At 56.4% G+C, this 12,310-nt stretch overlaps 1 protein-coding gene across 2 annotated transcripts in view; it reads left to right on the top strand.

Annotated features, from left to right (window-relative positions):
- Positions 1–12,310, top strand: part of PSD2 (pleckstrin and Sec7 domain containing 2) — a 137,038-nt gene that overhangs the window by 12,652 nt on the left and 112,076 nt on the right. The gene's annotated exons all lie outside the window — the stretch shown is intronic.

Below are 12,310 nucleotides of genomic sequence, written 5' to 3'. Positions count from 1 at the left end.
GCCCACCGCGCCCCCTGCGCCCCGCGAGCCACTAACTGGGCGGTTTTAATCAAAAGAAGAGCAGGGCTGGGCCTGTGAAACGGAGGCGGGGGCGGCGGAGGGAGGTGCGGGCCGGCCCCGGGTCCCTGGCCACCTCCTGCTTCTCTGGGCCCCGTTCCCCCACCCCCGCCCCGAGAGGAGCCCTGGCGGAGAACGAGTGTCGCTGCAGGGCGCCCTGGCCGACTGGCGGCGGGACCGGCGGCGACTCCGGCAGCCTCCGATTGGACGCCATCTACACCCTCCCCTCCTTCCTGACCCTTGGGCCCTGGCTGGGGTGGGGGACTATCGGAGGCTGCTGTGCATCCGGTGGGGGGACTGGGGCGGGGGTTCCTGGAAGAGGCCACACCCAGGCCCTCATTCTGTAGGGCGGACAGCTCTAGCTCAGACGGAGGGGACTGTGAGCCACTGCTCTCCCACGCAGCCCCTGTCGCTGGGCCAGGCCCCTGGGGGGAAACTGAGGCTGCGAGGGCGGAGGGGCCCACCCAGAGCTCCCTGTCTGCTGGGGAAAGTTGGCGGTTGTCCCTCCCAGCTGGGCTCAGAGGCGCTAATGAGAGTTAAATGTGGGGCGTGAGTCACCTCTGGGGGGGGTGGAACCACCCCCAGATGTGGATCCTGGGTGGAATGGAGGTTTGTCCAGACCATTCAGCCTTTCCCTCACTTCCCTGTGCTTTCCCCTCTACTCCTTGGTTGATGGGACATAGATTCCTGACCTAGAAGATCGGGCCCTGTCACCTGGGTCAACCTTTTAGGCATGGAGGGCTGCCTTAAGGAGTAGGATGGGTGTGGGGTCAGAAACTATGGAACCCCAGGGGAATTCCAAATCTCACAATGGGGTCCAGCACCCCAGGACTTGGGGTTGGACCAATACCATCAACACCAGGGATTGTCTAGTGGCTATGAGCCCTGGGGTATGGTGATGTATCTTGGTGTGTGTGGGGGGGGGTGGGCAAAGGGCCGAGGCCACCCCGAAGGAGCCCTTCAACCCCCTATGGCCCATCTGGCCTCACTCAGACCACCAGGCTCTGACCACACAGGGTGCCTGTCCCCCCCCACACCCCAGCCCTGACCTCAGGCCAGCACAAGGGACTCCAGTCTGCAGTCCTTATGGCGGGGCAGACTGTGTGTGTGTGTGTGTGTGTACATGCATGTATCCCCTGTGACTGGATCTATTTGTGCCGCTGTGTTTGTGACCGAATGTGCAGGTGTGTATATTTATGTGAGACTGACTGACTGTGTGGGTCTCGGTGTTGCAGGTGGCTTGAGAGGGAATGTGGGATTCTGCATGTCTATATCTGTGTGTCCCCTCTATGTCTCTGTGTGGCTCTTTTTGTGTGGCTGTGTTTGTGTCAGCCTAGCCCCATCCACAGGATCCCTGGCTGGTCCTTGAGCACCCTATTACCCACCGCCAACACCACCACCACCACCAGGAGTCACAGGGTTAGGGAAGTGGATCTGTAAGGATGCTCTGCGGAGATGCAGTGCCCGCTGTTCCCAGAATGTAATGGCCTGGCTGGGTGGGCAGCACCAGGGGGTGGGCGTAGGCGTGGGCAGCCACAGGAGAGAGAGAAATGCGGACAGGGGAGGGCCCCTGCTCAGCAGTCCCCTCCCAGCTCCCTCTGCTCCCAGCCCAGCGCCTCCTGGCAAGAGCTTATTTGCATGGTATTTACATTTCATTTGCATCGCGTTCAATTAAAAACCTGACCAGCTCCCGCCTGCTTGGCGCTGCCTGCCCAGCCTGGTGAAAATGTTGGTTGGGCATTGCCTGCCGTCTTCCCACCCCCTCACCCCCCCACCCCCTCACCCCCATGGGTTGACTGATGTGGGAGGGGTCTTCCCCTCAGTGAGATCATCTAAGTCACCCATCCTAGGAGTGAAAGGACTGAAAGTACAAATGGAGAAATTGAGATCCAGAAGATTGCCGGGATCTCCAGGCTAAGGACCAGTCTTGGAAAGAGCTGGAAGAGTTTAAGTAGTAACAGCTGCCCTTTAAGGTAGAGTCGCTGTGCCAGGAGTGGTGCCAACACCTGGACACAATATCTCATTTGAACTTTGCTATGGGTTGAGGTCAGGCCTTGCATGATTTCCATTTTACAGATGAAAACGCTAAGGCTGGAGAGGGCAAGCCCAAGGTCACTCAGCTGATCCAGAATTGAAATCTGTCAGTATGACTTTCAAATCCGTGTTCCAGATCCTGAGCGTGACTGCCAAAAGTACAGTACACTCCTCCTGGTGAAGCAAACTCATTAGCTCCAGAGTCCTTAGTTCTAGGACAAGCTAATGCAGATTTCACCCTAACCTGGGGGCTGGCCCAGTTGTTGCTTGTTCTTTTGCTTCCTTACACTGACAGTCATGCCCGTGCCTGGCTCCAGGGTACAACACTCTCCTGGTAGAGAAGTCTTTCCTGGCACCGGGCCACAGTCTTGACTGTTGCAAGACTGCCCTTTTTGACAATCAGAGCTGGTGACTTTGTAAAAGACAATTAAAGACCCTGATCATAAAACCAACTTTGGGGGAAACTTAGAGCCGGGCTAAGGGTGAAGGATGGGTAGAGAGATCAGGCTGGCCTATGGAAACATCAAAGGCACCAGAGCAAGCTTCCACAGTGAGAACCCTCAAGGCCTCTCCTGAGCTGGATCGGTTTTGTTCTTGGATCCCCTCTCACCCGGTCACAGCTCAGCTGGCGGATGTCATCTACACACGTAGGAACTGGAACTGGGGAAAGTAGAGTTTTTCAGGCTGATCATGGAGGTGTGATCCAAGGCCCAGAATCCAGGCCTGGACCTGGGGAGCCCTGGTGTTGACAGGCCCCAGTGCCCTCCATGCAACAGGGACCATCTTTCCCTTCCCCCACCACTCTTAGGGCTCTAGAGGGACTCTACTTACCCTGGTCCTGGGGATGGGGGCTGGCCAGTCAGCAGACACTTGCCCTGCATCCAGTGATTAGTTCAGAGACCATACATGACCTGTCCTTGGCCAATTTGGTTGAATCCCAGGATTTGGGTTGGAATTATTGTGGGGGGCAGTGGGGTATGATCTGGTAGTGTGAGAATTTGAGAGCGATCCATGAATGAATCCAGCAAAGGGAAACTGATCCTTGTATTTGAAGCCAAACTCCTGCTTGACCCTCAGAATGAACCACTAGGTTCTAATTTTGCTTCAGCAAGTGTGTGTGGGTTTCTGTCCCTTGGGACCTGAAGTTCTTACCGTTTAGCACATGCCTTGCCCGGTTCTGCCTTGATGCCTTTGCTCATGCGTTTCTTTGCCTGGAGTGCCTTCCTCTTTTTTTTTTTTTTTTTTTTTTTTTTTTAAGATTTTATTTATTTATTTGACAGAGGAAGATCACAAGTAGGCAGAGAGAGAGAAGCAGGCTCCCCACTGAGCAAAGAGCCTGATGCGGGGCTTGATCCCAGGACCCCGAGATCTTGACATGAGCTGAAGGCAGCGGCTAAACCCACTGAGCCACCCAGGCACCCCTGGAGTGCCTTCCTCTTGCTCTCTCCTGACTGGTCATGGCTGTGTGTGACGGTCCAGCTCACCTCTTCTCTGGATAACTCCCTTCCATTCTGTACCCATCTTTCCTGGCTGCACCCTCCTGGGAGTGTTATCTGCAACTTCTGACCCCCAGCCTGACACTCAGTGTCATACTTATTATTATTCATAATGACTGCTATGCTAATTCCCTTTTCCAGGGCTTATGTCTCACTGCCCCAAAGTGGATTGTAAATTCCTAGGGAGAGGAGTGATATGTAGTACAGTGGTCAGACCCTTGGCTTTGGAATCAGACAGCCTCAGCTCAAATTCTAGCCCATCTACATGATCTTTGAACCAGTCCCTCCCCCTCTGAGCCTTAGTTTCCTGTTCTATAAAATGGGGATGTTGTGAGGATTGAATGAGTCTGCACGAAAAAAAATTACTTAGCACGGTCAGTTCAGAAATGTTTACTGCACACCCACTCTGTGCCCAGAACTGAGGGTTCAGCCATGAAACCCCACAGTTGTGGACTGGTCACTAGGCCTCAGAGCAGCTGGGGGTGGAAGTTGGGGCAGTGGCCCCAGCCGCAGCAGCCAATCAGGAGAGTAGGGGGCCATCCTCCCCAGTCTGCTGGCACTTCTTTCTGTCCACAGCGACCACCATCCCCCCAGCCCCTTTTCCTTCCAGGGTACTGGGGGCCCTGGGTAGAGGGAGGCCTGGTCATCCCCTCTCCTCCCCTCGCTGTTGTCCCTTGGAGCCTGTGCTGCTCCGAGTTAATCTCCTCTCCCGTCAGGGGGTGACAGGAGGTGTCTGTCATTCCGAGCTGAGGCCGTCAGCCTTGCTAGCTAATTGGGGCGCAGGCACCGGGAGCACGGGAAATGGCCGGAGGGAAGGAGCCGGAATGAGGGAAGGGAGGCTGCCCTCACCTCCTTCCCACCAGGCTTGGGGCTGATACACAGAGCTCCTTAGGGGAGGGGAAGGCCAATCAAAGGAGGAAGGGGCTGTGGGATGGGGACTCTGTGACCTTGGGGATACTGCTATTCTTCTCTGGGCTTCTTCTTCTTATTCATAATGACAACAGCTAGCCTTTATTGAGCAATTACTGTGTAAATCACTTCCCAGCATGCCTGCCAAAAAGCTCCAATGGTTTTCTATGGCTCTTGGAATTAAAGCCAGACTCCTTCCAAAGTCCTAGAGGATCCCCATACCCAAACCTCTGCCCTCCCTGCTCCCTCTCTGTAGCCACAACAGCCTCCCCACAGGTACCTCCTCCTACCTCAGGGCCTTTGCACTTGCTGTTTCTGCTCCATGGAACACCCTTCCTCTGCCTCTTAGCATAACTGACTCCTCCTCATCCTTCAGGTCTTGGCTCAAACAGCGCCTCAGAGACAAGGTTCCTGAGCTCCTTATCCAAAACCCAGCCCTCCCCTATCACCTTTTACACCATCACCCTATTACATGATCTTAGTTATACCTTTACAGTGTTTGTGATGATGTGAAATCCTGTCATTTACATATTTGTGGTTTACATTCGTTCTCCCTCTCTAGAATGGAAAACCCTGGGAACAAGGGACCTTGTCCCTGCGATTTACTGCTGAAACCCCAGTGCCTAAAGCAATGCCTGGCACATGGAAAGGCACTCAGTAGATAGTGAGGAAGTAAATGAAATTCAGGCATTTTATTAAGGACTTCATTCAACGTACTTCTCACCAGATTCTTAGAAAGTACGTATTATTTCCATCTGAGGTGAGGAAACTGAGGCTCAAAGAGAGTCGGTGACCTTAAGTTCTGATAACTGGAGTTGCTCCAGGACTGTGACCCTAGAGGTATAAGGGCTGTGGTGATGACTTTGAGGGGCTCTGCCAGCCTGGTCCCTCAGCTGAGCATAGGCTAGTGATGGGGGCATGCAGCACAAGGAGAAGAGGTGGGGGGCTAGGAGAGACTGCACCAGCACAGAAAGTTCTGCCTCAGTTGAGGGCAGCCTTGGGCACCTCTCCTGGGTATGGGGGCTTAGTCCATTCAGGCTGCTCTAACAAAAATACCACCACAGACTTGTGTTTACTTTATTAACAATCACTTTATTCCTCACAATTACGGAGACCAGGAAGTCCAAGATCAAGGCGCTGGCAAATGATGTGTCCAGTGAAGACTGCTTCTCCGCTCATAGTTGGCTGTCTTCTTATGATGTTCTTTCACCGTGAAAGGGACTAGGCAGCTCTCTGGGGTCCTTTTCATAAGAGCACAAATCCCATTCATAAAGCCTCCACCCTCATGACCTAAACACCTTCAAAAGGCTCTACTTCCTAATACCATCACACTGGGGGTTAGGATTTCAACATACAGAGTTTTGGGGGACACACGCATTCAATCTGGTACAGAGGTAGAGACCAACAGGCTGTGCAGTGTGGTGGGTACAAGGAGCTGGTCGTGCATGGGGAAACAAACTTCTCACAGTACTGGCACTCTCCTGCCCAGGGGGCAGGGGTGAGGTATGAGCTGTAAGTTAGGGGGGCAGGCCAGGCTTCTCAAAGTCTCTTTCTCCCATCCTACCTTGTATGCCCCTTCCTGCCTGGCAGAGTGCTGACTCCTGGGCCTGGCACCATCTGGCCCTAGCTTACCTTCCCCTTCTCCTCTTTCCCTGCTGTCCCTGACACCTTAAAGCAACCTGTGCCCACCTGCCTTTAGTCATTGTCTTGTCACTTTCTCTCCCAATCCTTTGAAGCACAGCCCCCTGTGCTGCCTTCTCCAGGCAGGCCCCCAGGGGAGTGTTTGTGCTGCAGTTGCTGTGGGTCTGATGTCTGCCAGGCTATCAGCATCCTAGGACATACTTAGCGCCCATTCCATGGTTGCACAGAGCCCCCTCAGTAAGCATCATGCTGCCTCCTGTCCATCCGTGGACCCCAGATGAGCCCATCATTCCAAGTTCCCTGGTTTCTGGTTCTGCTCCAGCTTCTAGGTGCTTCCAAGCCTGAAATCGCAACCTGGAGTGGGGGGAAGGGACATGTTTGGACTGCAAGGTGTTTCTGCAAATCAGTCTTCGACTGCTGACACTTCATAGCCAATCAGACACCCAGACACGCCTTACAGTGATTTCTGGGTCCAATGAGGGCAGGTTATTGGCCTTTCTTCACTCATGTGGGTCATGCCTCCGGAGCCAATCACAGCGGCTCCCTCCTCCTGTGTTTCCAGGTGGGGATCTCTCAGGAGGTCCCAACCTGGTGAAAGGTCCAGGCTGAGGCCAGGCTGTGCATACTCTCCCCCCTCCTCCATGATCCGAGTCACAGCTTGCTTCTGTCCCGTCCTTGCTATGGTCCCATTCCTGGTATCTAGTTCTTGCTGTCCCTGGCCTCCCCTGTTTCCAGCCCAAGCGGCGTATCAGGCAAGTGTATAGGTGTGAGGTGAACTGTCAGAGAGGCAGGCTGACCCCATGTGAGGGGGACGCTGGGCAGGAGGATCCCACTGGGGGGACAGCAGCAGCCCTGCAGCGACGCCTCCTCTCCCTTCTCCTCCACCTCTGTCACCACACAGCAGGCAACCGACCCCAGATGTTTCCTGCTGCGTGGCTCTCTGTATGTGTGTGTACCTGCTCTTGCGCATGTGCATGCACACATGTCTGCCACTGGATCCCCTGCCCTGACCCACTACTCTCCCAAGTAAAGGATGGAAGGGGGGTGGGGGATGAGGGCAGGCAGGAATCTTCCCATCCCTGTCCCCACAGCATTGGAAATAGACTAGCTTAGGTGGACCCTAATTGGGAACCCTCAACCCCCACCCCCTGTTCTGGATCAGTGGGTGTGTGTGTTGGGGGGGCACCAAGAGGGGGACTAGGGTACCAGGGCCTGGCCTCTGTGCCTTTTAAAGTACTGTGAACAGCATGCAAAGCAGATGCAAATATTATGCAAACTAGAACTTTTCTTTTTCTAGTCAACAGCTCTGACAGACTCTGAAATGGGCTACAGGGGGCCCAGAACCCAAGGGGAAGTATGGAAGTGAAAGCAGCCATCATCACTGCTCTGTTGAGAGCATGCTCTGTTCAAGCAGTACCTGAGCACCTCCTGTATACCAGGCAGCAGGCTATATGGTACACTGGACTCCGGAGGATTCAGATGAAGGGAAGTTTACAGGGAAGTTTAGGGACGTGAGAACAAAATCCAGCTCCACAGGACTTTGACTGAAGAACTTTCAGAGACATCCTAGCATCTATCTATCTATCTATATCTCTCTATTTATTTTTTAGAGTGGGGAGAGGCAGAGCGAGGTGGGGGAAGAGAATCTTAACAGGCTCCATGCCCAGCACGGAGCCCAGCACGGAGTCCAACACTGGGCTTGATCTCACAACGCGGAGATCATAACCTGAGCCGAAACCAAGAGCTGAGCCGAAACCCAGGCGTCCCAAGACATCCTAGCATTTAATAGTATGTGAGACCAAATAGCAGAATGGTTAAATTCTCCTATTCTGGCCTCTGCTAAGCCTGGGTTTGATTCCCAGCTTCACCACTTAACTTGGCCGTGATCTCAGGCACTTGACCTCTGTAAGTTTCTGGTTATTTGCTCATAACTTGAGAATAGTAATAGTACAGACCTCACTGGGTGGTCATGGGGACTCAGTGACATGTATGGAACAGGACCTGGTGTCTGGCCATGTCCCTCCCCCGCCCCCCGGGGCGGGGGGATCTCCATAAAGGGGAGTTGTGATTCTAGGAATGGCTTCCCCATGGGAGCCTCCCACCCCTTCACCCTTTCCTGCTCTGCTGAGCTCTTAGAGCAATAACCAAGCATCTGTCTGGGGGCAAGGCTTGGGTCTGCTTCTCTCTGTCCACAGCAAGCCTTGTCTAGAGGGTCACTCAACTGACTGAATGAATGATAATTGAATGGTGTCAACATCTCAGGCAGAGACAGGGAGGGCAGGCCAGGGTGGAGACCACTGAGGGATTCACAGGGTAATCCCAGGGTGGTGGGCTGGGGTACTGGGATGCAAAGGGTTCCCCAGCAGTCACTCTAGTGAACAACCACTGGGTCTCTTTCCAATGATCCCCACCCCCTCAACTTCCCTCCAAACAAAGGTGTTGGGGGCGGGGAAATGGGAGGAGGAGGAGCTTCTGGTCTCAACAAATGAAAACAAGGTCAGAGGTTGGGTGGAAGGCTTGGGGATCTTTTTGGTTCAGAGAGGTAGGTGTATGTGTGTGTTGTGGGATGGGCCTGGGGGTTTGTTCAGGGCAGCGGTGGTGCAGTAGTAATCCATACTAAGAGCCCAAATTTACTGAGAACCCAACATCCAGTAATATGTCCTCCGCCCTCTCTTGCTCCCCTCCAACCCCATCATCTTTTTCTTCCTCCCTGCTTCTACTTTTGCCTTCCTCTGATCTATACAACAGCCAGAGGGATCTTTTAAAAATTGAAGTCAGACTGTGTCACCCCCAGCTTAGAACCCACAAAAGGCCTCCATTGTACTTTGCATAAACTCTCTCACCTGGTCTTCGAAATCTGGTCTTCGAAATCATGACCTTTGGGCCTAAGGTCATGCCCAGAGGGTTATGTTCCGTACCCTCTCCTTTGCCTGGCTGGTTTCTCCCAATCTTTCAGGCCTCGGTTCAGATTCACTCCCTCCGAGAGGCCCTTTTGACCACCATAGCTAATATGGTCCCCTCCCTGAAGTCAGTCTCACATGACCTATTTTAATATCTTCATGGTTCTTCAGAATCTTTGAAACGATCTTGTTCAACTGTTTACTTGATTATGGTCTGTCTCCTTGAATTAGAATGTAAGTTCTGTGAATCTGGGGATGAAACTATTTTCTGTTGTCTCCCTAAACAGTGCTGGACACTTAGCAGGCACTCAAAAACAAAAAACATCTGAAAGGATGTGTGATCTGGATCAAGTCCTGGCCCCTCTCTACCTCAGTTTCCTTTTTCTGTTGGGTTATGCCTCACTTGGCTCAGCCTCCCCAGGAGTGCTCTGGGTGAGATCAGAGATGGCAAAAGTCTCCCTCCCGGGAGAGAGGACACGATGCCCTCCTGAGGGTGAGGTCAGCGCGGCGGGCACTTCCCCGCTGTGCAGGAGGCCGGCAGAGCCGGAAAGATCCTCTTGGCTAGACCCCCTGCCCCGGGCCTGGGATCCTTAGACGTGCAGGGGAGGGCGCGCAACCCCTGCCTCCGTTGGGAAGCTCCTCCCGGTGGGGCCTCCTCTTTTGCCCCCCCTCCCCGGGGAGGCAGGTGGAGCTGCGTCTTCATCTTTGTTCCCATCTGGAGCGCGTTTGGCTCGGCGTGGCGGGGGCGGGGCTGCGCCCCCGCGGTGCCCGGAGAGACGGGCCCGCCCGCTTATCTGATCTGCGGCTAATTGAAACTCCCTGCTCGCGAAGGTCAGCTCGGTCCCCTGACAGCTGCCGAGCCGAGCCGGGCCGGATGGAAAACCCGGGCTGTGCAGGGCCCGGCGGGGCGCGGCGGGGAGGGGTTATGGGGGGCTGCTTCTGCGGCAAAGTAGACAAAGGCGGCCCCTCCCTCCTCGCGCGCGCTGCTGGGGGTCCCAGAGGTAGCGGCCTGCGCCCTCACCCAGCGGGTTGCTCCGGCCGGGTCACATGGCCGAAGGCCACAGAGGAAGGGGGGGCGCCCTTAATCCCTACGCGCCCGCCCACCCCGCTCCCACGCCGGGGCCCCGTCTGGGGTCTCTGGGAGAGTCACCCCCAACTTCCTGCCCCTACCCCGCCTCCACGCCCCGGCTCTGAGACTTCCTGCCTCCCCGGCTCCGGGCAGCTCTGGCTGTGGGAAGCCGGCGGGGCGGGGGCGGCCCGGTCCCCTCCCCCTGCGCGCTCGACGGGGCGCTGGGGGTCCGGGAGGAAGTGTGCGCGGTGGGGGGCACGGCCTGGCCCCGGGGAGGCCATCCGGTGGGGCAGGTGCGGTCTTAGCCCTGGGAGGGAGGGCAGGCAGGCTTGTTGCTAATGGTGCTGCTACGGGGGGAGGACACCGTGGGGAGCCCCGTTTCCAGGGTTCCGGGTGCGGATGTGGCTAGCTTAGGAGACTCCAACCCCGCCCGCCGCGCCCTAGGCGGGCCCAGGCCCTGCGCAGCCGGCACGCGTCCCCTCACCTCCCACCTTTCAGGTCTAGGCTGGGTTGCTGGGAGCTTTCTGGGGGTAACTCCCAGCCTCCAGGCCGACCGCGCCTTTGAGCAAAGCCTTTAGGGCCTCGGCTTTACCGGCCTGAAAAACACCAAAACCAAAACCCGAGCCACAGCTACCATTTTTCAGAGACCTCTTGCCGAACATAGTGTTAAGCGTTTAACGTACTTTGTCTCAAGGCTCAATTCCACTTTGCTGATGAGCAAGCTGAGAGGAAGAGAGGTTGTGACTTGCCCGAAGTCACATAGCTAGTAAGTTACCCAGGAAGGACTCGGTTGACTCCAGAGTTCCTAACCACGGGTGGTCCCATTTTAGCGAGAGCTTTGGAGTTGTGCGCCTATATAGGTCGATCCCCCAGGGTATTCACTAGCGCAGAGCTCCTCGGCGGCGCCTTGCCGCACATGTTCCCATCTTGGAGCTAGGCACGTGTTTCTTGGCGCATTCCCGCGTGCTGGAGCCGGGGGACGGAGGCACAACAGCCTAGCGCGCTGGTGCCCAGGTGCGCGGTTCCCGGTTGGGACCCGGCAGAGTCATATGGCCTGAGCCGCGGGCTGACTGGAGCGGGGGCGGGGAACTCGGAGTAGAGTCCACGCGGGCCGCGGCGCCTGGGAGGCCGCAATCCGGGCGCCTGCAGCCGGCGAGGCGCGGGGTGACGCGCGGGGGCCCAGCTACCGTGACCTCCTCCGCGGTTTCCATGGAGACGGTGCACTATAAATAAAAAAAAAAAAAAAGAGGAGGAATTTCAAACCCGTTTTCTACGGCGCTTGGCGGGAGGGGGGGAGAAAAGCTCTCTTTGAATCGAGTTTCCCATTTCACCTTCCCAGGCGGTGGGAGCGCTTCCCCCGCAGCCCAGCCGGGAAATTGCCGCCCCTCACGCCGCGTGGCGCCCCCCGAGGAAGCTAATTAGCGCTGCCCGGGGAGCTGGGGACTGGGGACCTGGCCCCGGGGGGCCAGGTCCCGCCTCTTGGGGGGGCGCCTACAAATTGCCACCCCCCCACCCCCGCCAACTCTCTCGGCGTGCACGCAGCCCGGCGCGGGCCGGGGCACAGGGCGCAGGCGGGAGGTCGCATCTGCAGCTTTGGCGCAATGAATCAGGCGCGGCCGCCGCCGCCGCCGCGGAGCGCGTCTGGCATCCGGAGTCTCCCGGGATCGAAAATAATTTGGGCAAAGCGGTGGGAGGTGTGTGCGCGCGCGCTCCGAGGGGAGGGCGGGGGAGCCGGCCGGGCGGGGTGCGCGGGGCGGGGGGAGGTGCCATCCGACAGCCCCGCTGTGGTGAGAACAGAGTTGACACTTCTTTCCTTTCCACTTACTGCGGCAAGTACGAAGAGGAAGCTTAACCCTCTCGCTGCTTGGCAGATTAAAGGCGTCGCGAGCGCCCCCATGAGGGCGCCCCAGGGTTGGGGGGGCAGGTGTGTAGGCTCTTTTGAGACCAGTCCTTGCTGCCTCTTGGGTTCAGCATTCTGGCGTGCCCACCTGAACATTCCCCAAGGCATCCTCCCCTGGGCTTTTCTCGATCCCTTCTCTTGTCTTCTCCAGATCTGGCTAGTGTCAGTGCTATGGCCTCAGTTTCCCAACCTATGCCAAAGGGTGGGGGTTCTTCTGTAGCAGTTTCCCTGGCTGGCGGTCCGTTTTGTGACCTTCTGGGTTGGGCACCGGGCAGAGGCAGGGGTGGGTGGTTAGGGCAACGGG

The sequence above is a fragment of the Mustela erminea genome, chromosome 3 (genome assembly GCF_009829155.1).
Source record: "Mustela erminea isolate mMusErm1 chromosome 3, mMusErm1.Pri, whole genome shotgun sequence".
Lineage (NCBI taxonomy): Eukaryota > Metazoa > Chordata > Mammalia > Carnivora > Mustelidae > Mustela > Mustela erminea.
The sequence above is the reverse complement of the archived record's forward strand: the minus strand, read 5'-3'. Positions and strand labels throughout refer to the sequence as shown.